Here is a 27,005-nt window from a genome sequence, read left to right on the forward strand (position 1 = left end):
AAGCCGTAGATGCATTTTGGCAGGATAGGGTATTGCACTCAAGGATGGGAGGCTCCCCCCTCCATGTGAAGGTAAAAGAGTTGGTATCCATACTTGTAAGAAACTCAGGAAGAAGGAGAACATAAGACGTGAGATATATTAATCCTGCAGACTATGTCTGCCCTCGACTTTGGAAAGTTAGGAAGAAAAGGGAAGTAATCTAGACCTTGCAAGTTTATTCAGAAGTTGTCAGTCTGGACAGAACCCTGCCTAAATTAAAATAGCCTCCCTTTACGGAAGAGGCTTCCTTGCTTGTTCTTTTTGTATTTATATCTGACCTGGGCTGGCTTGACGGACAAAATGTTCTGTACTTATTTCCTCTTCTTCTTTTGGAAGAATGCAGTCATTGAGTGCAAGAGAACTGAAGCTGCAGGAACTCATGGTGTGTACTGTGCTGGGGTTAGCTGCTCCGTGCCATTGCGTGGACAAACACCGTGTTTCTGAGATGAGAGCTGGCACCTGACAGGCTCCTTTTGTCCCCGCCTTTGTGCTCCTGCAGCAGCGAGACTTTCCTGCTAGGCAAAGAGCTGTTCCTCTTCCTTGTTGTGGAGGCTTTTGTGCTTTCCTTACCCAAAGACATCATCCTCCGCTGTGGTGGAAGTGAGGGATGGTGAGAGCAGCAAGACCTGTGAGAAATAGCCCTACAGGACTACAGAAGAATGTATGGAAATCTCCCCCGACTTTTATCAATTAAAGGGAAAAGGGGAATAGTATAGGCGTTGCAATTAAAAAAGGTAATGGAGTCTGATTTACATTTCAGAATGTATTAACTTGGTTTTAATTGGAAAATAATTTGAATTGCAAGGGAAATAATTAGATTAGAAAGCCACTCAGCAATTTACTCTCATATTCCCCAGAACCGGACTCCTGGTTCATAGAGTAATTTTGAACATTGTATGAGCTGTGTTTGATATCCCCCTCTTTGCCCTCCCCTTCACTCTGCTCCTAACGAATTGCGTGCTGGATGTAGAGGCACATCTTCATTATCGACTGCATTTCATGTCTGAGCTTCCAGCCAGCCACAGGGGCTTTTTTGAGGTATGAAATTTGTGAGGAGCTGTGAGAAAAGGGCTAAGGGAGTTATTCTGGATTCCACCAAACCATTTATTCCATAGCTTGGCTGTAAAAGAAAAATAATTTTCAGGTCAGCCTTGGTATCCATTCTTGCAATGGGTAGGAGCATACAGGGGTTGTTCAGTGCAGGAGAACTGGAGCTAGAGAAGGGCACTGCTTGCAGTGAGCTCGCAATCTATCCCAGGACATGGATATACAGCTGGTGCTTTGCTTACCAAAGGCCTAGCACAGCCCCAAGCACCTTGCACCCAGGAGCCTTCATCCTGCAGGCTTCCATGTGCAGCTGAGTCAAGCCCTCATTCCCCTCCCCGCATCTTGGGGTGAGCACCTGTGGGTTGGGATGGAGGCAGCCTGCAACCACATCTCCCATTGCTGATGAGCACCTCACAGTCTTTTACAGTCTTCTGGATGTTGCTTGTCTTTTCCTGAGGTTCAACCTTTATGCTATAAGGGAAAATCTTTTCCATCCCTATCATGGAGAAGTACACAAGAGAATCTTACTTGGGGACTTACCTCCCACTGCTTATTAACATTATAAATCACTGTTTAAAGGTTTATAAAAACAATTTGTCATAAATTACAGATCTTGCAAAAATTCTCACAGTTCTCAGGCAGAAAGTTGCCTTTTCTCCTTTCTTCTCTACTAGGCCTTGCAGACTGCACTATCAGCCTATGGCTATTGAACATCCATAAGTTTATAGATCTCAGTAAGATGCATCCCAGAGTTCTGAGGGAATTTGACACGGTCCCTTGTAACATCCTTCTCTCCAAACTGGAAAGATGTGGATTTGATGGGTGGACTGTTCAGTGGATGAGAAATTAGTTGTGAAATCATACCCAGAAGGTGGTGGCCAATGGCTCAATGTGTGGATGAAGATGACTGACAAGTAGTGTCCCTCAGGGGTCAGTTACTGGGATCAGTGCTCTTTTAAATCTTCATCTATTATATTGAAAGTGGGATTGAGTGCATCCTCAGCAAGTTTGCAGATGACATCAAGTTGTGTGGTGCAGTCAACATGCCCAAGGGACAGAATGCTGTCCAGAGAGGCCTAGACAGGCTTGAGCAGTGAGACCAGCAGGACATCGTGAGTTTCAGTAAATCCAAGTGCAGGGTCTTGCACCTGGGTCATGGCAGCACCCATTATCAGTACAAACTTTGGGATGTAAGGATAGAGTGCAGCCCTGCTGAAAAGGACCTGGGGGTACCAGAAGATGGCAAGTTGGACATGAACCAGCAATGTGCCTTCACAGCCCAGAAAGCCAATTATGTCCTGGGCTGCATCAAAAGAAGCGTGTCCAGCAGGGTAAGGGAGGTGATCCTGCCTCTCTGCACTGCTCTGTTGAGACCTCACCTGGAGTGTTGCGTCCAGATGAGGAGTCCTCAGTACAGAGGAGAGATGGACCTGTTGGAGCACATGCAGAGGAGGGCCACAAAAATGATCCTGGGGATGGAACACCTTCCCTACGAGGACAAGCTGTGAGGGAGCTGGGGCTGTTCAGCCTGGAGAGGAGAAGGTTCCAGGGAGACCTGAGAGCAGCCTTTCAGTATCTAAAGGGGGAGCTGTAAGAAAGAAGGGGCAGACTCTTTATCAAGTTACAAACTAAAAGAGAGGGAATTTAGATTGGATATAAAGTTTTTTTACAATAAGGCTGGAGAAGCACTGGCACAGGTTGCCCAGAGAGGCAGTGGATACCCCATCCCCAGAGACACTCCAGATCAGACTGGATGGGGTTCTGAGCTCCTGATCTAGCTTTGGGTGTCCCTGTTCATTGCAGCGGAGTTGGACTGGATAACCTTCAAAGGTTCCCTACAGCTCAAAAGATTCTATGATTTCTAGTTATTTATTTACATACATAACCATTGTCTTCCCTTCCAGAGTGGAAATGCTTATTTCACTTGAGGAACAACTTAAAACTGATTTGATTGGGTGTGAAGAGTAATTGGACATCATTATGAGAAACAATTGCTTTCTGTAATCCATCATTATTGTCGTGTTAGCATGTTCCTGAGGCAGAGCAGCAGTTGCTGTTCTCCAGTAGACCTAGGTTGTTGTTTCTCCAAAGGAGAGGCCCCTTTTTCATACCGACTTTTTTCCAGCCACTGTTTATTTCCTTAATGATTGAAGTGAAAGCAGATATTGTTAGATAAGTAGCTATAAATGATTCTGGCAGCTTTGCATAAAGGCATGTGATAAATTTTCAGGAAAGAATTGGTTGCCAGGATAGCTTCTGGAGCCAAACGGTTGGTGCCAGGCTAAACGGGAAAAGCGCTTTGGAGGGACCCACGAGGAGCTGCCCTTGGGGGCTGCAGTTGCAGTCTTCCTTCTGGCAGGTCTCCTCTCGTGGCAGCATGGTGACAGGCAGTGCTCAGGGCCTGGCCTACTCACCCCGACTGTTATCTGGGCATCTTCCTTCCAACTGCTTCTGGCCCCATGTACTGCATTCATTCCCATCTCATTCTATTTTTTTTCTTTTTCTTTTGTTTCCTCTGAGAAGTCCTCTCTTAATCTCCTAGTTCAGTCAAGAAGCTGCATGAAGAACCCTACAGGTAGGCTTGGTGGGACTTCATATACCCATATGTATGTGGTGGATAGCCTGTCCGCATGGGTGCACGGTGTGAGGACACCTCTAGGTGCTTCCCTTGACCTGGATGGGCATAAACAAGGTATCAGCACAGGACAGAAACAGGGCTGTGACCAAAGAGCACGGCTCCTTCAGCAGAAACTGCTCCTTTTACCTTTTCTGGTGTCAGCACCTCCAACATGAGCCTGCAAATGCCCCATCCAGAGTGGTCATTTTAACTCTAAAGCTTACAATCCGCAGGCTCCTCCATTTTAAAGACCTGTTTTTCCATCTGTAGGCTGGCTGTGTATTTGATATTTATAAGTCATGTTTTCCTGCTGAAAGTACAGACCAAGGAGAAGTGCCCCAGTGGCAGGACCCCCACCTCTGGCAGAAATCTGCGTGCATGGTAGTCCCCATTAGTTCCTGTTTGCTCCAAGTGGATTTAACTTTTATTTTCAAATGGCAGCATTTGAAAGGCATATAGGGCTGAGCTAACCATGTAAGTAATTAGGCTAGGAATGCAAGCAGAGGGGGCCATCAGCACTCATTATTTAAGAGCCGGCTTCATTATTTTTACTGCTTGGATGCTTATCTTAACATCAGCAGCCGTTTTTATTTAAAGGGACTTTGCCTTGCAGACTTTGTATTCCTTGCTAGGCTCTCCTGGACAGGCACTCAGAGATCACACACATTCCTTGCAGAGATGAAAATCAAATGTAGCGCTTCACAGTGCTGAGTCTCCCAATGAATTTACAACCTCTACGTGCTTCACAGGGGTTCATGTGTCCATTTCTGAAACAGTGCTGCCACCATAGCGAAAGTAGGATGCTCTTTGCCAGTGCCCTGTGTAGTTTAATAGGTCAGAGCATGAAGCTATCCTGGGCATCTAAAATTAGGTGATGATGAGATATGTTGGGAAAAGCAACATCAGGTCACATGGATGAAGTCCCTGCCCCTAAGTGCTTGCAGCTGAATATCTACCTTTGCTCTAAGCTTTTGTTGAATCCAATTTACTATATGGGAGCTGATGAAACTGTACAAGACAAGGTGAGCCAATATGCAGTTGTGATTTTTTTCTGACTCCTTTTATTAAATATATATATGCCCAAGGCTGTATTTTGGCTCTGTATATGCAAAAAGGGCCAAATACCACAACACTGTATACTAGTTGATCATTCTGATGTGTCCCTTCCATGACCCTTTCATTCTATTTGCTGCTTTTTATCACTCCTGTATACGTGGTGGATGCCTGGGCTCTGCTACTGCAAATGGCCCTTGCACAAGGGTGGACTCTGCCATGTCCATGCAGAAAGAGAGACAGGCCATCAGTCTTCAACAGGAAAAATTAATGTGAGATGCTGAGCTGCTTTGTAAGGATATATAAGCAGATGTGCTTATGTAGAGCACATCTAGTGCCCAGAAATTTGAAGACATCTTTCAGGAGATGGTCCATTTTCTCAGCAAACCCCTGGGTGCTGTGCTGTATATCTATTTCTCTGGGCATCTGGGGGAAGGAGAGGAGATACTTTCTTTTACCTTGCTGCTCTGGTCTTTCCTGCAAATTTGTGCCCAGCCCAGCAGAGTTAAATGCTGCTGCCGCTGTTGCGTGCAGGGCTGCTTTGTTGCCATGTCAACTGTGCATGTCATTTGTTTACATTTGATTTGGCAGAACATTTCATGATAAGAACCAAGGCCTCGAGCGACTTTGAACTGGTGGGTGGCTGGGCAGGGGTACGTCGGGATGGGGAGTGAGGGAGAGGGTCTGCACCCACTTTCTGCAAGTGAGGCCACAGATAAGCGAATAAAGCCTTGTGCAGCCTCATCTCTGCACTGGGAAGTAGGAAAGTGGGGAATAAATGTTAGAGTCTCACGTTATTATTGATAACAGCATACATTAATTCTCAGGTGGCTTCTCATAGCTCAACCCATCATGCATGAAGGTTATTTTCACAGCCTGTTGCAGCCAAAGTTCTTGCAGCTGGGAAATTCCGTAATTATACAAAATTCCTGACAACTGGATCTGGATTGTTTTCATGTGTTAGTCAGTGATGGGAAGAGATGAATCTTTACAGGCAAAGACCCGCAATTCTAGACAAAACTGTGACAGACTTCCCTGAGGATTTCCCCCAAGTAAAAGGAATACCAGGCCTTGGCCTGAAGCCAGAGAGAAAATATGTCTTAAAGAAAAATGAAAATCTAGGAAGACTGAAGTGGTATGGTGGTCTCCTTAGCTAGCACAACAGAAGTACTGAAAGACTTACTGCAAAACTATTTTTTCCAAAATTATTTGAAAGACAGTGTGGTTTTTTTCCCTTAAACAGAAGCAATCTAGGAAAATTTTCTCCCAAGTCCTGTTGGCAGTTTGCTAGGGCTGTTTTTCCTCTGTAATTGTTACCTGACCAGGAGTTAGAAATTCTCCATCTTCCCATCTGTGCAGTTCTTTGCCATCTGGACATGAGATACTTTGCTTTAGTGTTGGTGAGAGCAGAGTGCTGTGAAACTGGTGAGGTGATGCAATTTCTTCCTCCCCTCTTAAAAGAATGAACTGAATTTAATATGTGTTAATATGAAAAGCAAAGCTCATCTCAGTACAGTGAGGACCTCAGAGGTTGCCAAGTCCATGGTCCTTTACAAGGTGCCAGCCTTTTGCAAGCCCCTCATTGCAGTGTTGAGCTAGACACAGCAACCACACTGGCAGATTGGCTTTCTGGGGCTTCTGCTTTCATCTAGGGGAAAATACCCTTTGAGTGTGATTTATGTCCAAACCACCAAGCGCACCGTGTGGGAACTGTAGGAGAAATGAGTTGTGGGCTAGTGGTATGTTCCCCCACTTTAATCTCCTTTGCTCTGCTCCTTCTTTTGGCCTGACTTTTGTTTACCTGTGTGTGATAGCGTTGCTTTGTGCTCACCGAGGCAGCAGTTATCTTCTGGGGGCACTCTCATGTATGTGTGTGTCCTTTGGTGACAAAGGCTGCCCAAGCAGCACCATCTCCCTATCTCCATGGTGCTTCTAATCCTGTATTCCCCCAAGTGAACATTTATGCCCATTTAACCTAAAGGAAAGTACAGAGTTGGAAACAGGCTTTAGGGCTACACCAGCACTTGCCACCAAATGGAGAGGTACCTGGAGACCAAAGCCTCTAGATCAGTATGTGGGGTTTGTTCCTCCATTCTCTCATTGATGTGGGACTCCAGGTCTGAAGATGATGCAAAGAAGTGGTGTTGGCCTGCGGCTATGCTGAAGTTGCCTGTCCTTGTACCCAACTTGTTACCCATCTACATTAGTCTGGGACTCCCTCTGGTCAAGAATGGTACACATATGGTGGGTAACTAGGTGGAGAAGGTGGGAGTGTGGTAGCATGACCCATGTTGAAGCAGGGGCGAAACGTCTGTTTCCCTTTTTCTTTTCCCTCTTGTACAGTCCAGAGAGATCACATCTAGGTGAAGGGCTAAACCAACCTCATGACTCCTTTGGTCTTTGGCCTCTTCAGGACTGCATAACCACTCTAACAAATGCAACTATTTTTGTAAGGTGGATTCACCTCCTGGCTGCCAACCAAAACTTTTTGAACTTCATTCATGCAGCCTTTGAAACAAACCAGTGAAATATAAAACCCATCAGGTACTACCAACATGTGTAGGATTTAATCTGGCTCCCAACCTGTGTAAGGTTTTATAGGGCACTAGTAATCACATGGCGCGTTCCAGTTCTTGCTTTTTAATTTTCTACTTAAGGGCAAAACTAGGTGCTTTCCTCAGAACATAGGATTCTTTAATTTTAGACATGAGGTCTGGCACCCTTTGTGGAAGCCAGCTGTCTTCTTATTTTCCTAGCAGTGCTTTCATTCTTCTACACTGCAAGCCAGATCTTTTTCTGTGTGGGATCCTTCTCACCTCAGCCCTTTCTCAGTTACATAAAGAAGGGAGAGTGCTAAAAGAGAGGCCACACTTAAATTTAAAAAGAAAAAAAAAAAAAGTTGAAGCCTTTTCTGATGTGTTGCTACATGCCAGATGTCTGCCTATGGTTATTTCCAAATAAAAGCACTGCCAGGCAGCAGGCGTGGATCTATAATGTTACCTGCAATAATGAGCAGTATACCAGTAATAATACAGGGTGCAGTTAAAAGTAATGCATCTTGGGCTTGAATCAAAAATCACTGAAGTTATGACAGTGCTTTGTAAAGATTTCAGTTGTTGCATTGTTTTGTAGTCTTCTCCTGTCCCACATTTTAAAGTTAGTATAAAATCTAACACCCAACGTGTGGAGGACATGTGCAGAGATAACTTGTAGTTTGGACCACCCTTTGAGGACAAGGGTGTTGTCTGTATTCTTTCAGGATTGTCCCCTTTTTCCTATCTGAATCTTACCCCCAACTCATTGCTGAAGCAGCACTGGTTTGAAGAGGTGCCGAGGAGCAGTGCAAAGTTCTTCTGCTCTGCCTTGGGCTTTCATTTTCCTGAGCTCTGGCTCCTCAGAGATTCATGATTCCTATGCCAAGAGCAGGGACATGTTGTTTCTGTATTTATTGGGCAAGGCAGATGCCCTAGTTCCTTTGTCACTTCCAGCAGATGAGCTTTCCAGATGGGAACCTCACTCCAAATAGTTCTTCAACAAAGATGACATTCCTTGGACTCCTTGTTCTCAAGAAGTGCTCCAAGTGACCTTAACGCATTCTCAGCTGTCTTTTACAGCTAAATATTTCTTAATGCAAGGTCACCAATTGCAATGAATTACTCATAAACCTGATGCTTTTATCTAAAGATGATCTTGTGGCTAACATACAAAGTTGGGATAAAGGAAATTTGTTTGTTTGCTTGCTTGTATGATCTTATCTAAATTATTTATCTCCTACATCTCTTGGTCCTCCCAGCTAAAAAAATGGCAATAATAAAGTGTACTTGCCTTACTCAGGGGTATTAAAGTTTCTGAAAGACCAACAGCTTCATCTATAGAAACTTCTCTATAGAAATTATAGAACTGCAGAGTGCTTGGATCTGACCCAAATAGCTGACCTGCTGTCTGGCTTCCTGCAGCAAGAGCCAAGTGAAAGTTCATTCTCATTGCAGCCAAGTAAGGTAGTTAGCAGCTCTCGTGGACATCCTCCACCAACCTCTGCTCCAAGGCCTGTATAGCATATGCATTAAGGTAAAGTTTTCATTCTGTTAGGTCTCTCTTCAAAATTCTCAGCAGAAATGCTTCTGCCCGTCATTGGTACTATACCTGGGGACCTCCTGGTCGCCAGCAGCAATTAATGCAGTGCATGTAGCAGTGATTGGGAAGGAGAGAAAGTGATTGACTTTCAGATTCAGGGCTGTTGTTTGCAGGACTGTGCTTGGGGGAAAACCTGTATAAAGGTTCCTGTCTAGAAACTAAGCGTATCTGATGTGGAATTATGGAGAAACAATGAACAGGAAAGTAGACAGAAAGTACGGCTTTTGCAGAGTGGAGCTACACTTCAACGTCCACCTGAGAAGTAGGTGTTGAACGAGAGAGCCCTAGATGCTTAGGAGGGCAGTCCTTTTGGCTTCCTGGCAGCCTGTAATTTAGCAGAGTATTAACGACCTTATCTCCTCTACAAAACTTGGTAAACTCTGCTGTGACAGACACACGCATGCAGCTTTCTCCCTGAAAGTCTGGCAGTTAAGACATTCATTCTCCATCTTCTACATGATTTAGCTTTCCCCTGGCTATTCCTCTGGAGTCGCGTTAGGACGCACTGAGCTAAGTGCAGCTGTCTTTACGTGGAGCCATATTTGCATAGAGCTCCATTTGCATATTGGCTAGTGCTGGCGTACAATATTAATAAGGTATTAAAGGAGAGTGGAGGGAGGGGGAGGGAAGCATGATGACTTCAGTCTTGTCTAAGCAAGGCCGTGCAAATAACTTTCCTTTTATCCAGAATTAATGACTAATACGTTAACTGGCCTTGGAGCAGGATTGTGCCTTCCTGGGAATCGTGTCTGCAGCATCCCACTCCGCCTTCCACGCCACCAGAGATGGTACAGAGCTTGTCCACCTTCAGCTGCAAGGCTGGCGTGCAACCATGCATGTCTGGAAATAAATGCAGCTTTGTGTAGAGCCACAACATGGAGGGAGAGTGGGTGAGCGAACAAAGGAAAAAGGGAGAGATGATCTCTTTCCAAAGTCTTGGTGCTTCCACTCAGAATGGAAGCAGCAGAAAGGGCTGGGGTGTGAGGTGCTCCTATCCCCACGCTCAGCTACTGCTGCGGAAGGTTGGTGGTGACCTGGTAATTTCACAGCACTCCTGGGGAACAGCTCGGTCTTGCTTTGGGGATGGTGCCACGGTATGGGGGAAGCTCTGTTCTTCATCAGTGCAGAAGCTGTGAGGGGAAAAACAAGCTTGCAACATCGCTTGGCAACACAATTATTATAATAGGGTTTGCTTCTTCCTACACTGCCCAAGTGAATTATTTTCTCCATATGGTGGAGCCAGTCTGTTTTTAACTGGTTCTTCCTGCCCCTTCACCAGATGGCTGTTTTTAAGCAGGACCTTGCAGCTCTTGTGCAGTGCTGAGCTTAGAGCAGGAAGAGGAATTACAGGTGAGAGCAGACGTGGGACAGGTACTGCTGGTCCCGGTTGTGGGGGAACAAATGAGCGAGATGTGAGGTATCATCATCAAGATGAATATTCAGATGTTATCTAACAGGAAAAACTCAAAGCTAGCATCCTGTTTATTTTTGGTGGCTGTGAGGTTTTGATGAGAACATGGAGCTGAAGGAGCCCTAATGGTCTGCACAACACTAAGTCTTCCCCGTCTGTGCTGCCAGGTCACTTCAGGCCTGACCTGTCACTGCTCATTGTCCTTGTCTGAGGTGTTAAGCACAGCTTTACTAATGCACTGCAATCCTCATCGATCTTCTTGCTATTCTCAACTCCACAAGGCATGGCACCCACTTGTAAGCTTCTTGCTGCTCCTCAGCTCCAGAGGATCCTTGTCCTACACCTCAACGTGCCTGTGCCACGAGCACATCCTCGGAATGCCATGAACACAGGAAGTAAGCAAAGGACAAAATCTGCAAGAGAGAAAGAAAGAAAGAAAGACATTCCAACCGTAGGTGCAAAGCATTTGAAACAGTTAAACCACTTCTGCAGTTTGTACCTCAGGAAAAGATAGCCCACCTGGCGTCCAGTTTGTCTAGCCAGGCACAGTGCATTTTTGTGTCTAAGGGTCTTCATCACTTGCTTTCAGTCTGCTTTTCTAACAAATCGAGATGTACATGATCACATTGCCACTATGTTCCCCTTAACTTTGAAATCTAGTTCAAGCAAATGTAATGCAGGGGGAGGGGTCTTAATGGCATTAAGTCCTACATGTTTCATGAAAATCGGCAGCTGGGCAGAGATCCTGTTAATGCATGCCCCGGGGGAAAGGCTGCCGTGTCAGCTTGCTGCTTAATGTGCTGCTGCAAGAGCAGCTCCGTACGGGGAGCTCCAGTCTGAGGCCCTGGTCCGTAGGGAGCCAGGCTCTTTTCATTCTGCTGCTCGCAGAACCACTCGGTTAAAGCACAAGTCTTTCCGTGGCTTTTTTTTTTTTTTCCCCCTTCTTTTAATTTTCTATTTATTTATTTTTTCTTTGGTGAGACTTGAAAATAAAAATAACACTTTTCATCTTCAAAGGGCTTTACAAACATCAGCTAATTAATCATTCCCTCATCTCGTTCGCTGCTTCAAGGAAGAGTGGGAGAGGAGGGTTTTTTCTGCAAGCGAGTGAGCTGGATTCTCAGAGGGCCCATTGGAGTCCTGGCGGGTCTGCTGTTGCTGCTGCTGCTCCACACCAGATCGCATGGCTTTGGTTCGCCTCGCTGTTCTTTGTTTCTCTAGCAAGTAAATAAATAATGGAATTAAGGAACAACCAAAAGATGTCCCCCAGTGCATATTCCACAGCTGATGGGTAACTCGTCGACCTGAAAACACTGTAAATTGACTTAATTGGAAGGGGAAGAAAATTCCCCTTGTTCAACCTGTACACAGTAGATCTCCAAATTTTCCTAGAAATTGTCTTAAAAACAATTAGGGCTCTTCTTTTCCTAGTGCCCTTTAAGATCTTGCAGGCATTTTCAAAACTAGAAGCTTCAGTTGTCTCCTGGTCCAGTTCTCCTGCTTGACTGGCAAGCTCTGTTCAGGTAAGATGTTGGCCTTATTGCTGACACAGAGAGCTGAACTGGAGGTGCCCACAGCTGGGACACCTGTCAAAAGTCATCTTGTGCTGCTTTCCCTAGGGCTTTGGAAGGGAAGCTTCCTCTGACTACAGCAGGGGCTACTAGCCACTGGGAGTTGAGTAGAGAAGGGGCTTGGAACTCAGCATGTAGAGGAGAGGTTTTGTATGGCACCTCTGAAATGTGGGAGCCAAGGTGCGCTGTGATCCACTATGCTTTTTTCCACCATCCTCTTCATTGTTCAGAGCTGGAACTCTGGGGATGGCTGATACTCTGTGGTTTTGGACCCGTGGCAAACATTTGGAAATGCATTAAGAGTATTTTGAACGTGGTTACAGTCGATATGGTGAGTTAGCCTCAGAGGGGAGCAGTGCTGTGCTTTTGGTTCTCTTGGCCTGTGTAAAGGATGCCGGGAGCTCCTTGGTTTTTCTGGGTCCTCCTGGTACCTCACTCTCCATAAGGATGAGCCTCAAAGGAACTGCAAAGGCTCTCACCTTTCTAGGATTCTTTTTCAAAAGAAATTCTGTATTTCCTTTCCTTTTGAAACTACTAGTGCTGACTTTTGCAGTGTAGTTCTTTCTTCTTCTCTTCTTTTCTTCTTTCTGGGGCCCAAAGAAGGGAGCACACACACCTCTGTATCAGTGCATGGCATTTGTTGTGTGGGTTTTTCACTTGTCAGCAATATTTTTTTTTTTCCATTTTGCGTCAACATAGTTTTTTTCCAGATTTGGTTACAGTTAGGAAATAAGAATTTTAGTATTGTTAGGGCATGAATTAACTATAATTTCTGGTGGGACAGAAAAAGAAAATATCTCTCAGATCTATGGCTGAAAGTATTTTTTTACTATTGTTGCTGCAGGAGAAGTTTTCCTTAATTTAGACACATTTACTACTATTCTACAACTGAAATTCATGGGTCCAAAAATACTGCAGAAGGAAGAAATGGAGATTACAGAGTGCAAGCTCTCAAAGGAAACTACTTTAGGTTTCCCTAAAGTAAAAACTACAAAATAATAAAGAGTATAAAAAAGACCCTGAGGCTTCCCTGCATCATGAACATGATGCTGTACTTGGAGCAGAAACAGAGCAAGTTCCTTGCAAATTCATTGTCTTCAAATCATTGCCTTGTGCTTCCCCTGCCCATCTCTGTGTAACTCTCATTTGCCTGCCTGAATCTGCAGGCGTAAATGTGCAAGAAATGGATCCGGAGTGACTCTCAAAGCCTTGGTTGAGTCTGCAGGTCTGGTAGATAGGGAAAAAAAGTGTGATTTTTCTTTTAGACCGAGAAATCCAGATCAGGGAGAACGCAGTAAACAAGGAGCCTGGTGATGCTGTTTTTAGACAGGCACCGTTCAGAGTAGGATTGCACTTCAGGAGGTGCTAAGTATGTTCAGCAATATTGGCATTTTGTTTCAGTTGGATGAAGATCCGAGAGCAAATCTGAGCCTTTCATGAATGGAAACAGTCTTCCCTCGCACACCCCTACCTCGCTGCCCTGCAGCGCGTTGTGCACCTGCAGCCCTCCCACCTCCATCCCGCCTCGGCCCCTGTGGGACATCCTTTCTCCATGGAGATGGCCGAAGTTACGCTGCTGAATCCTTCAGCAGGGCAGCAACACCACGAGGAAACAAAACCTATAATTCATAAAGCAGTCGTGGCTGTTTCTGGTGCTGGGCAGTGGATGGACGTGGGATGATAATGAATGTGAAAAATGAGGCAGGAACATGCGGTAACCTTTGGTGGTTAGCCGTCCGCCTGATCGATGGCCCGCATTGTTTTCTCCCTAACCTTTCTGTGAACCTCTCCTTAGAATAACAGGGGAAATACAGTTATCCCCTTCCTGGGCTTGTTTGTCAGCAAAGCACTCGTGACCAGCCTTGTCATTGCGGCCTAAGTCCTGCCATGTGCAGTGGTGCACTGCATTGCAGCAGTGCTGCTGGGACCTCTCTTATGAAGAAAAATTGAGGGAACTGGGCTTGTTTAGGTTGGAGAAAAGAAGGCTCCGAGGAGACCTCATTGTTGCCTTCCAATACTTGAAGGGAGCATATAAACAGAAAGGGGTACAATTGTTTACAAGGGTTGATAGTGATAGGACAGGGGGAATGGTTTTAAACTGAGACAGGGAAGGTTTAGGTTAGATATTGGAAGGAAGTTTTTCATTCAGAGAATGGTGACTGGTGACACTGGAACAGGTTGCCCAAGGAGGTTGTGGATGCCCCATCCCTGGAGGCATTCAAGGCCAGGCTGGATGTGGCTCTGGGCAGCCTGGTCTGGTGGTTGGCGACCTTGCACGTAGCAGGGGCATTGAGACTAGATGGTCATTGTGGTCCCTTTCAACCCAGGCCATTCTATGATTCTATGATTCTACGACTTTCTCTGGCTTTATCTCTCAAATCCCAAACTGCTCTGTTGCCCTTAATTTCTAACACAGCCCTCAAGTGATCACGTTTTTGAGAGTTGCAGTGAGGCTTCTGAGCTCCGAACTCCTTTGTCAGGAGGAAGATGGTTTGGTTCAAGCATTTTAGAGGGAAACATGTGATGTACACCAGATAAAATTGCAACACATACAAAAATGTGAAAAATGCCAGGAAATGTTCTTGAACTGCACAGTTGACATAGAGGGCTAAATGGTTACAGGCAGTCATGATAGCAGATAGGAATGTATACATAATGGAGCCCTTTCTTTCAAGAAGGTGGATCTTTGCTGTTGTGTCCTGGGAAGTACTTTTGGTTGTTGTATTTGTTTCTCCAGAGTAATTACCAAACCTCCCCTCAGCCAAAACCATTCCTGATATATGGGGATTTCTTCGCCCTTTACAAGGGCAGTCCTGGCTACTTGCAAAACAGTCAAATTAAGAAATGACGTCCATACTGCAGTGAGATCCAAGGACAAATTAGAAGTTAAAATTAATCAGACGGGATTCATTCCAAATCCCACTCTTGCATGGCAAAGTGGAGGAAAAGTTTATTTTTTATGTCATTTTTTCTGCAAGTTTTGTGTCTCCAAAATTTCTCTCATGGCCATCTAAAGTTTTAACATTCTGAAAATGTTTATATTTTTTTGGAACATCGGCGTAGCTTTAAGGATTTGTTTTGGCAAGAAAAAATTGAAACTGTAAAAGGAGACATTTGAAGAGTCCCAGAAACAAATATATGACTATGTGTTGACATGTTATGAAGGTGTTGGGAGCGACTCCTTACTTAAAATTGTGTTGAAATTTGCACTTACTATGGATTTAAATTCATCTGTTTCACACTTTAATGATTGAATTTAGTCTCCTGATTTGGTACAGAAATACACTGGAGAACAATTGAATTTTCCATGTAATGATTTGAAATGAAGAATGAACTTACTTTGCAAAAGGCTGTTATTTTAAAAGTCTCCCTTCTGAAACGTTACTCTGCCACATGCATCGCAGCTCCTTCTGTGTGCATATGCATGCCTTCTTGCCAATGTCCCGTTTTCCTGCCCAGGTCCTGTGAGATGTATGGCATCGATAGGTAAAGTCAGGACTGTGCAGGGCACTAATTGGTGCTTGGAGCAAGCAGGCAGAAAGGCCAAGGGAAGGCCGGGGAATGAGAAGGGCACGGACTGGGGGAGTGCATGGTGCTCAGGTTTGGGCTGCAGAGCCTTGGGCAAGCAAGATGCCAGCTGGAGGGGAGTCTGTGTGCTGCCTGGCTTGGGAGAGCCGTGTGTGACAGCAGCCTGGGATTTTAGCCATGATCCTTTGCCCTTGATGAAGATTTGCTTAAGCTGTTCCACATTGTGTTCCTTGGGTAACCCATGGTGGGACAGCAGGCAGCCTAGACTGTGGCACATCCCAGTGTGTCCCACCGCACCAGGCTGGTGGTTGCATTTCTGTGCAGGTCTCAGCTTAGCAAATGCTGGGCATTGAGTCCCTGAGTCTTGCAATATGACCAGGGATCTGTCTTTTAGGACAGGAACCTTTTTTTGTGTGTTTTTCAACAACATCTAATGCAGTAGTTCCTTGGTTCAGCCTCCAGATGTTAGCCTGAAGATAAATGCAATCAAAAGTAGTTAAATTTGGAGGGGTTCATGTTTCCCTAATTCTACAAAAGAGGAGTGTTTTTTGTTGTTGTTGTTGGTTTGGTTTGGTTTGGTTTGGTTTTTTTTTTCCTGAGTGCTATGCCCCACTATTTGTACAGGGAGATTTACATTTTGTTTCCTGGTGCATGTTTATTTTCACAGAACCCGAGTTAAATTTGAAGCTTTTTAGCTCTCTGTAGCAGAAATATCCAGCTCCAGCACTGTGCTGGAGTCCAGTCCCAGTTGTGCATACCTCCACTAGGTAGGTGTGTGGGTAGGCAGCCATTCCCAGACCCTGCCCAGGGCTTTTGTAGACCATACATGTCTTCCCAGCATAGGCACTGAGCGGGCCATTCATCTGGGCTCTCAATTTCATGAACTGTTCCCCACAAGCTACTGCTTTGCTGGGTACTATTTACAGGTCATTTTACCTTTGAAACTGCCTCACCCCCCAGTAATACCATCTCTTTTGAAAATCCCTTCGAAACTCTGTATCATTACCGTTTCTCCCGAATTTCATGAATAGGAGGCACGGTGGTCTACTAGCTGTTCTCAAGGACCCCGCTTCTTTTCTTGGCACTGCTACGCTCTCTCCATATGATCTTGGGCAAATTGCTTCCCCAATCTGTTCCATTGTCACCACACGTCGTTTTAGATCATAAATTCTCTGGAACAGACAGAGTCTCTAGCACGTCATCTTTTAATGTCTAGCATTATGGGGCTCCAGTCTCCACTGGGACTTCTGCGTGCTACAGAAATACAAATAGTAGCTACTAATAATAATATTAAATCTGTGTGGCTCTTCAGAGATAAGTGAAGGACAGCGCTTCCTTCTCTAAGAGGCAGGCAGGATAAGTACTTTATTTTCGTCTTTGTCTCTTTTTAATTAAAAAAAGGAGCCAGTGGACATAATTAAAAGAGAAAAAATAAAGGAAAGCTGCAGAAATTTGATACTTTTAGCCTCAGACCTGCTGCTTCCTCTGTGAAGCCAATCTTAGGATCATGGCCAGAGTCTGGTTTGTATCCTTGTTTGCCAGTGTAGAAATTGTTTGGAGCCTTATATTGGCAGCTGGCTTTGTAGTCAGCCTAATCCCATAAAATCACCATACAGCTTGGTGCAACTTTCACTGTTTTGCTGTGATCAGAAGTCTCAGGGAATGTTACAGATCAGGCCCGAGGAACTTCATTTGGCTGAAATGTGACAGGGCTCTGGTCTGGAATGATAAGGGATTGGGATGGGGCTGCAAGTGGCCGGCTGGGAGGCTGCTGGGGACAAGGAGTCAGCTTCTGACTGCATCTGTGTGCTGTGGGATTTTTTAATTATTATTTAATTTCCAAAGGAGTGCAACAGAAACAACAAAAGGTCTTAAATATTCACAGTGAAAACAATAGATTTGAAAAGGAAAACAAAAAGGTCGAGCCAGATCTGGCATTGGTGGACATTTGGCTCTGAGGGAAGCGAGAACAGCTTGGATTTGCATAAATTGCATACTGTGGGTCAGAAAGCAGTCAGAATTACGGTTGCATTGCAGTGGCATGAACGGAAGCACATAACTGGCATTCTTCCCCTCTTGATCAGATGCCTCCTTCAGGGGATCTCTGCACCCAATACAATGTGGCTCATCCGTTCACTGCCTGGCATGGATAGGGCTTTTGTTTTCAAACTATGACTTTTCTAGTCTCTGATTACTTCCATAACCTGGGAGAACCCCTGCCCACCCCTCTATCTTGGGGAACAACCAGGGGTCACAGTGTATTGGACGCAGCTCTGTTGCAGCACCCCACATGCATGTTTCTGTGCTCCTGGGTCAGCGTGGAGCAGCTGTGGCTCGGGGCAATGGTCATGGTGCTCAGCATCACGCATCTTCTCTGAACTTCACAGAGCCCTCCTTTCTGAGTCCAGAGAGATGAGTGTGGTCATGATCTATCCCGTCAGGCTTCCTCCAGGAATGTAGAAAGCTACACATCTGGCTGGGACAAGCTTAGTGTGTCTCTTGGCTGAACCAGGACCTGGCTTTCTTTTCCATTATTGGGCTTAATAGCTTTTTTTTTTTTTTTTTTTGCCTCTTAAGTTTTCCAGCTCAAGTGCAATGAAGAATTGCCAGATTCAGCAAAGCACTTAAATGTGCACTTAACTGTATTCAGTGCCTTTTCCAGGACTCAGGCAACTATTTGCTTCATGTTACCCGTATGGTAAAGGGCTTTACTGAACTGGAGCCACAGCCTCCAGCAAGGACATACAGTGCTGCTGGAACACTCTGTTGTACAGACGGGGGCAGCCACTTGACAGCCCTTCTGTCTGCAGGTCAGTCATGTTCCCCTCCCATCTTCAGAATTAGAATAGTGTAGGTGAAAGGACCTACAGAGATAATGAGTCCAACAGCCTGCCACTTTAGGGGTGACCAAAAGTCAAAGTGTATTATTAAGAGCACTATTCAAATGCCTCTTGAGCACTGATAGGCATAGGACATCAAGTGCCTTGCTAGGAAGCCTGCCGCAGTATTTGACAACCTTCATGGTAAAAAATTTTTTCCTGCTGTCCAGCCTGAACCCACCTTTTATTCCATGCAGGCATGTCCATCTGCAGTGCCCTGGGAGCAAAAAGGCACATCTCTTGGCCTTGTCCCTTCCTCTCCTGGGACAGCATCCACCCTGCCATAGTCCACCCAATGGCAAAGACAAATGGCACCACACAGCTACTGATGGCTGTGTACCTCTCCGTTGATCCACATACAAATGTTTTAGCCTTTCAGCACTAAGAAATCATATTGTTTGGGGAGATTTTGTGTTGTTTTTTTTTTTTTTTTCCTTGGGCCTGCTAATCAAAAGGGCATATCCTTTTTAATATCTTCCTGCCCCAGGCTCAATTCTACTGTATCTTGTCCGAAAAAGCTTTTATTTTCAAGGCACAGGGAAAATGATGTTTATGAAATACAAAGTACGGGAATTTTCTTTCCCCTCTGGCTTTAGGAGGAGAGCAGCTGGTAGAGTGTGGATGAGAAAGGCTTTATCTGCTATATTTTGGTTACTGCGCTTTGAGTGATGGGTTTAATAATTGATAGAGCAATTTAGCAATGATCCATAATCCTGAAAGAAGCCTACGCTCCCCACCCTCTCCTGCTCCCTCCCTCCAAGACTGACAGGCTGCTCTCAGTGTTCTTGTCTGCAGAATTTCATCCCTTGGTTTCTGTAAACAGCCTGACATGGGAGAGGAGAAAAAAGCAACTGTTTCTAAATCTTTTGTCTGGTTTCTGCAGACAGCTGCCCTGCTTTCTCCAGCTCAAGGCTTCAGTCGTTTGCTCTTGCTGAAGGGAACCACTGGTCAGGCCCTAACCTAAACTGAGCAACATATATGCAGTGTATCTATGAGAACGATCCTGCAGATCCTCCCAGCTGTGATGCTTCACCTTATAAAAACAGGCTTCTGTGTTCCTGGCTGAGTCCATCTTTCTTAATCCCAAGGAAGGTGGATAGAGATGGCATGTGCTTGGTGTGGTTTGCTAGAAAGTCCCCAGAATTAACCCAAGCAAATATCTTTTCACAGGAGCCTTACACTGACGGTCGTGACAAGCATCAAGACCCAATTTGTGTGCAGGGTATTTCAGTGTCCGCATGAAACCCAGTGTTTGAAGATGGTGCACGTGATCTATATTAGCTCCCCTGTAGGAGCACGGAGCTGTGTTTGCAGGCACATGGCATGACACCCTCTGCAAATTTTAGTTCCCCTAAATCCTGTTCTTGATACCTATATCTTTCTCCATCTATGAGAAGTGAATGCAGAGAACAGAAAAGACAACAGAACAGAAGAGACATAGGTAACAAGGAGGAAAAAAAGAAAAGACAAGCTTATAGGTACTGAATATGTGTTGAGGCAAATAGAGAAGGAAGAGGGGGTTGACACGCAGTCTGGCAGTAAACTGGGTATAAGGAAAGTGAAGTTAGATGTATAAAGTTATGTTTTGCCATATGTATTACATAGATGTCAGATTGACACCAGGTTGTAATTAAGCATGACATCAAGTCAGCTATGCGCAGCTGTATTATTCCTTAAAATTACAAGGGCTGAGGTCCTGTGGGGCACAGTGAGGTTTGTGGTCTCTCCGCCATGGGAGGTCTGTAAAACAAACTGGCTGACTGCTTACTAGGAGAGGCATAGGCACAGATGCCACTGTATCATGGCAGGGAGGGAGTGGGTGGTTTCCCAGGGTCCAGTCTAGGTCTGGGAATCTCTGGCATGATCCTCTGGAGTATTTTCACCCACTGTAATCAGCTCTCGTGGAACATGAACAGTATCAAGGAGTGGGTGGGTTAGTCTGCTTCTGTGATTTATGTGCTACTGAATGCCCTTAGTAATGATAGGTTCTCGAAGCTTGTATGATAATTTTTCGGTTCGAGTCCAGAAGTAATTCTGGTATAACTTGCTTTATTTTGAAAAGACAGAAAGAACTGTGTGTGCACTTGATACAAATGCCCTGGGACCTGCACCTGAACAGCCTGAAACACTCCCAGCTATTCAGTATTTTGCCTGGACGTAGGAGGATTGGGGTCACCTTGCTGTTGGCAAGTGTGTACTTACTGTGCCATACAGAGTCAGAGTAGTTGAGGTGAGAAGGAGCCTCAGGAGGTCACTGAGCCCAACCCACTACTCAGGGTACAGTCAGGTATGCGATCAAAGTGGGACTTTGTCTTTCTGAGGCTTGAAAGCCTCCAGGAATGGTGATTGCACAACCTGTACTCATAGTTACTTATCTGCTCAGTGGAGATGTTTTCTTTCTCTGCAGTGGGATCCTTCCCTGTTTCAGTTAATAGCTGACATCTCCTTCTCCTGTGGTGCATGTCACAGGGCTCCCTCTGTTTGGTGTCACCCACAAACTGGACGAGACTGCGCTATACCTCCTGCTCTGGGCCAGTGATAAAGATGTTAAGCAAGATGGGTCCTGGAATAAACCCCTGCCGTACCTCACTTGCTGCCGGCCACTAGTTTATATTTGTGTCCTGTAATATAAACCATCTCTGAAGGCTGAGTGGATACAGTCCTCTGAGCTGATACAGATATTTTTTGATGTGTTGCAAACTAATTTGGGGGGGGGGGGCAAGGGTACTGCAAGCAATGCAGCATTGGAGCTACCCTCTAGCACTGGTTGTGCTGGTGATCTGATGGCCTGGGAAGTCATTCTGGCTATCCCCTAGTACTTTCCAGAAACTGTTTGTATCTGTGTCTGACCTGCGAAATACAGGGTGTTAATGTGAGAGGTGAAGTGGTGAGAAGTGTCACAGAATGGCTTTGTTTGGAAGGGACCTTAAATCCCATCCAGCTCCAATTCTCTTGCCATGGTCAGGGTTGCCACCCTCTAGATCAGGTTGTCCAGGGCCCCAGCCAATGTGGCCTTGAACGCCTCCAGGATGGAAAAAGCTAGTGTTAATCTTTGGCTCCCAGTAGATCAGCATGTCTTCTTCTACATTCCTGTAGTAAGAAGTCATTTAGGGCTGAAAATGAGGGACTGGAAAAGGTGTCACGTACTCTACCTCCTTGGACTCAGGGCTGAGGGTGCATGTTATGGTATATTGCAATAAAAAAGATACCTTCACAAAATACAGAAGGTCAAGTCTGCAGATATGAAGAAAACTCCATAAAGATGCCAAATAAATGATGTAGTTTGGAGGAGGATGGAACCCCATCACTTCAAGACTCACTGCCATTATGTGGTAGCTGTATGTGTGTGTAGTGTTCGTGGCCCCACTGCTATCTGTCCTATGGCACTGGCGGGTGCCAGGCAGTGCTCTCCTGGAGCTGCTGGTCAAATCCCAGAGGAGCGAGGCCTGTGTACACAACTGGTCAGCAAGTGCCCACTCACGCTAACATATCAGACTTGTGCCTCCCCTGATCAGAGTTTTCTGGATGGAGATGTGACAGCTTCCAAAAGTTCAGGCATTGGCAGGAGTAACTAACAGGTAGAAGGTGGGCGGCTGTGCCGGCACCGCATCACTGTAGGTTTGTCTGTACTGCCAACAGCTGTCTGCAGCCTCCTTCTACAAACATCACCATGAAGGCAAAGAGCAGACTTGTAGAAGGTGCCAGCCAGTACCTGGTTTGGGGTTGTTTTTTTTTTCTGATGTGTATACTTGCATAGGAAGGCCTATGCTGAGTGACACTCAGCTATGGGGCCTTCCTAGAAGGTGATGAATTATCCCTGAGCAGGACAGTTTTAAAATTCAGAAAGAACCCAGCTCTTTGAGTCCATGTCTGTGAAAATGAATTTTTTTGGCATTTGTTTTTAATGCCCTGTGATGTGTGGGTGAAAAAGTCGGTGAGCTAGACTGGTAATTAATTTTCCTGACAGAAACACCAGACAATGAAATTACCCTGCCACAAAGCTGGGTTGCTAAAGTAAATACTCTGCTAGCAGTAGGCCTGCAAGCAGGATGGGGTCATGTGTGAGGTGCAAGCAAATGATTGTGCTTCTGTCTTTGGGAACCTGGGGGGACCCTCATGCATTGGGTGTGATTGGAGAGGAGATGTGTGTTCTGTGCCAACACCAGCAGCTCCCTGGAGAACATGTGTACCTTCAAGCTCTGTTCCAAGTGATAAGGGACTTGCTGAACACAGCACTTAACTTAGGAGCAGGCCACCTTTTCTGTCCAGGGCAGTAATTCTGTGTGGGAAAGGGGCAGAGCTGTGATAAGTGGGGATGGGCTGGCTGCTTCTCAGTTGGAGGTGTGTGGGTGAAACCCAACTGAAGACAGAGACCAAAGAGAATGAGCCAGGCTCTTTTCAGTGGTGCCCACTTAGCTGTGGGCACAAACTGAAATGCAGGAGATTCTACGTGAATGTCAGTAAACACTCTTTAGGTGACTAACTTAGGTTAGGTTGTTTGGCAGAGGTTGTCTACAGAGGCTGTGCAGTCTCCATCCTTGGACATCTTTAAAAAGCCATCCGTACGTGGTGCTGGGCAACCTGCTGTAGATAGCCCTAGTGATGGGCCTGTTGGCCTACACAGGTCTCCTCCAACCTAAACATGTCTATGATTCTGAGATTTGGTCTCTCATGGGGGCAGTTTACTTTCCCAGCTTCGTTGTGAGTATTTTCTAACTTTGGTGAGACTATAATACTAGTGAGGTACATGTGAGATGCAGACCAGGCTGTGCATGCCTGCCTGCCACACAGGAGTGCATTTGATTGAGAGACATTGAAGGCAGCTCACAGGAGAGAAAGGACAGAAAAGGTGAAGTTTTGTTTTCCCTCCATGTGCCTCATACTGGAGGCTGAGATTACTGCTGAGGGCACTGCAGATGAACCGCCTGCACATACCAAGGTATCTGGCAGTGAGCTGCCTTTGCGTGGTTGGAAACAAGGTCACCACCAAAACTGAACAGTGTGGCGAGTCTGTGTTTAAAACAAGCAGTGTTATCAAGGAGGGAAGCGCTTCACCGTGCAGCCATGAAGTGGCTTGTTGAAGGCAGTGTAAACCACGCAATGCTGTTTGGGAGAACTTGCTGCCGTGTGAATTTGGATTTATAATTGCAATACTATGATGCGCACACTTTATTTAATAGAGTACTTTACCCTGTGATATATTGTTACCAGCTGCAAAATGGAGGAATCCCACATAAGAACTGCCTAAGACACAAAAATATTTTCTTTCCCCATGGAAAAGAAAATTACACCATTCTTAAAGCAGCCAAGTTAAATCTGAGTGCTTTTAGGAATAAAAGGGTCAATTGTGGAACGGCTTATGTGCACGTTTTAGGACCAGAGTTATTTAATACATTAATTATCTGTGCAAATTGGGGGACCAGCAGTGAAGTGCTGAAGTGTGCAGACACCACAGAATTGTTAAGGTTAGGCTGCAGGAAACATTTCAGGGACTTGATCTAGATTACAGACAATGTTATTCCAGATCAGTGCAACACTGAAAGGCAGTAAACATATGAAGAGGAAAAACAAACTATTTCTACATAATTCTGTGTCCTAAATTAACTGTAGCTCCCCTGAAGGAAAGGACTGTGTGTCTCAGAGGAGCTCCCAGATAAAACATCTGTTGAAATGCCTCGTGTCATTCCAAAGGCAAACAAAATACTAGGTTCAGGGAAGACTGGAATGCAGAAACATTCTGCAAATAGCATAAAATAAGTCTGGGGAATATCCTTGTGTTTAAATCTGTTTAGTTTTGTTCAGCCTGTCTCCAAGCAGTCGTGCTAGGAAGAGCAGCTTTATGTAGAGTCAGATGATGGAAGAGGACTAAACATGCGAGGGGTGGTAAGCTGAGAAACTCGAAGCTGCTTCATTCAGAAGGAAGGCAAACAAAGGAGAATAAGGCAAAGAGATAAAAATACTTTCTGCTAAAAAAAAAGGTGATTCAGGAACTTCTGTTTTCATCTTTAGGCCAATCCATGTGAACATGAAGTGAGAGGTGACACATCTAAACCTGATAAAGGAAAATTAGTCTTTAAACAACAGGCTTCAGGTGTTAATTAAAGGAAAAGGTTGTCCATGGAACTCTGTGCCAGAATGGATGGCATTAAGATCTCACCTTTTTTCGAAAAATTGGCATATGTGTTTGTTAAGAAAGGTGGGAGTTCCTTGTGTTTGATAAAGGTGTGTATGCAGAAGGATCTGTGCATCCATAACTTGGCATACAAAACAGTCTTCACCTGACAAAGGTTCGGAAGACTTTTTATCAGTGGACAAGCTGTTTAGTTGCAGAACACGTAGCTTCTTCCACCGAAAAGCTTGGCACAGGCAATAACTGCTGCTGGACTGGGCAACTTCATTCCTTCTGGAATGACTTCAGCTCTCTTACATATGATAAAGAGGACATATCTGCTCAGTGAAAGTCTGGAAGCCTCCATGGTCTGTGATCCCTGTCCTTGTGGTGTCCTATTGACTGGTAAATTGGTGTACATAAGGCCTCATGTCTGGTGTTCTCACTGTTTGCTGTTCCAAAATCATCATTGGTACTCTGTTTGGGACTGAATGGCTGATGATTACAACTAATGCTTAGACTTGGTAGAGTATGATGAATACCAGCTTTCAAAAAGGTAAAATAAAATAAAAATATATCACCACCTCCCTTCTCCACAATGATAGGTCAGGTTTAATGTAAGGAATGTCATTCTTTTAAGCTGCTTTTTATGTGTCTACACTGTATGGATCTTGGTTCTGTGCTTTACTTCCCAACAGTGGAGATGCAAAACTTTTTTTTTAAATGTGAAAAAGAAATTCTCTCTGAATTGCTATACTCCAAAAGCTGGAGCTTTAAGAAAAACCCACTGTACAGCTAAAGACTCAAAAAGATTAGAAATTTCAGAATCTCAAATTCTAGGTCAGCCCTTCTTACAGGGGTCTGGAGGTGTTGGCAGCACAAGTGTGGAGAGAAGGAAGGGGCTGTGTGCTGCATATGACAGCAGTGCATGCGTGTTTTATGAACAGGGTGGTTTCCAGACGGTATCACATTGGGAATATCCCACTACTAGTCTACCCCTCTGCTCCTTCCACATGAGATACTGGGACGTGAAGTTCAGTGTGAGGCTGAGCTCTCATTAGTGACCAGGGACATTTCGTTCACAATGTGGAAGGCAGACAGGGAGAGGCAGATGGCTTTGAATGCAGGATTTACATAGTAATGAGATTCAGGTCACCATAGCTGTCTTTTTCTCTCTGCATTTTGTCTAGGTGTCGACTAGTGTGTAGGGATGGCAGAATAGGAGGAAAACGAGGAAAATTAACCCTTTGTTCCTAAGTAGAGATTGGTGTAAGAATAAAGTTTTCACGGTGGGCTGCACTAGCAAGGCTAAAAGTAGCTGCTTTTTAAGTTTCTGGCATGTTGTTTTTGTGGGTTTTTTTTTTTGTTTGTTTGTTTGTTTTGTTTTGTTTTTGTGGGAGTGGCATGAATCAACCTCACCTTAAAATCCTAGTATTTGCCTTCATATTTACCTTCTTTGTTGCTAGTTTGAGGCTCTTGTCATTACCTATCAACCCCAGACTGGTTGTATGCTGAAGATGGGGCATGAGTTCTTCTTATACAGTCTTTGCTCATTTCTCAGAAGAAAAAAAAAACAAAACAAAAAACATTTTGCTTGGTTTCTTAGCTGGAGACTTGTCTTCACATGGCTGTGTAATGGCACAATTAAAACGTAATGCTTTCCACTGCAATGGGTAATCCTTAGTATGATCTCAGTGGTGTCAGACTTTATCCTGTTGACAGATGGGAGACTGGGTACCACGGGTCCCGTTTCCAGCTCTGGACAGTGACACTTGATTTGCTCAATTGTCAGACATTCCCAAAATATGCATCTGGGCCTAAGAAATCCTCAGGCTATTTTTAAAATGATGAAAGTTTCTTTCATCATTCATGTTTCTTTTTTTTTTTTCTTTTTGTCTTTTTTTTTAATATATTTAGAGGAAGATGGGAAGGAAAGTTTTCCTTTCTACTGTACATCACCTGACCCCAGAAAGTGAGGCTTTAGAAGACAAGAGCAGGAGAGAAGCTTTAGTTGGTCCCTGTGTAAAACAGAAGTCTTAGCATTGAACTGCATGTGGAAATATGGGTTGAGGTGGGAAAATTAAAGACTGTAACTTGTGGAAGTCTGAGCTAAGAGACCATCGTTGCATAGTTGGGATCTTCCATGATTGCTCAGACATCTCTACTGCTCAAACATGAGAGATATTCTGCCTGCCGTACATGGGCAGCCCCAGTGCAGAGGAGTTGGGAGGAGCAGTGGTGCATCCTCCATGTGCCTGGGATCCTCATGGAGATCTGGAGCCAAAGCTTTTGCCTTCTCATCTGATTCCTCAGCTGGGCTCATGCTGAGACTCACTGAGCAGAGGGGTTTCAGTGCATATCTTCTGAAGTAGACAGCAAATATATGGTGAGGCTGCCTCCGCTTTTTGCCCATTCCATCTAAAAGAGAAAAGAAAATCTAATCAGGTGTCTGGGACAGATTGGAAAGCAAAGGTTTCTTGGCTACTTCCTCTGAGGAACAGTCTTATATCTAATAGAACTAATTAGGTCATTTCTCTGTTTTATGGTATCCATTTGTTTAAAAAGTTAGTAATCCTTTTATACCAGTCCTATGATGATTATTTAATGGTTGGCTGCT

The 27,005-nt window shown here is 44.9% G+C and overlaps 1 protein-coding gene across 5 annotated transcripts in view; it reads left to right on the forward strand.

Moving 5' to 3' along the window:
* HIPK2 (homeodomain interacting protein kinase 2) overlaps nucleotides 1–27,005 on the forward strand; it is a 134,074-nt gene that overhangs the window by 62,155 nt on the left and 44,914 nt on the right. The gene's annotated exons all lie outside the window — the stretch shown is intronic.

The sequence above is a fragment of the Meleagris gallopavo genome, chromosome 1 (assembly GCF_905368555.1).
Source record: "Meleagris gallopavo chromosome 1, MGAL_WU_HG_1.1, whole genome shotgun sequence".
Taxonomy (NCBI): domain Eukaryota; kingdom Metazoa; phylum Chordata; class Aves; order Galliformes; family Phasianidae; genus Meleagris; species Meleagris gallopavo.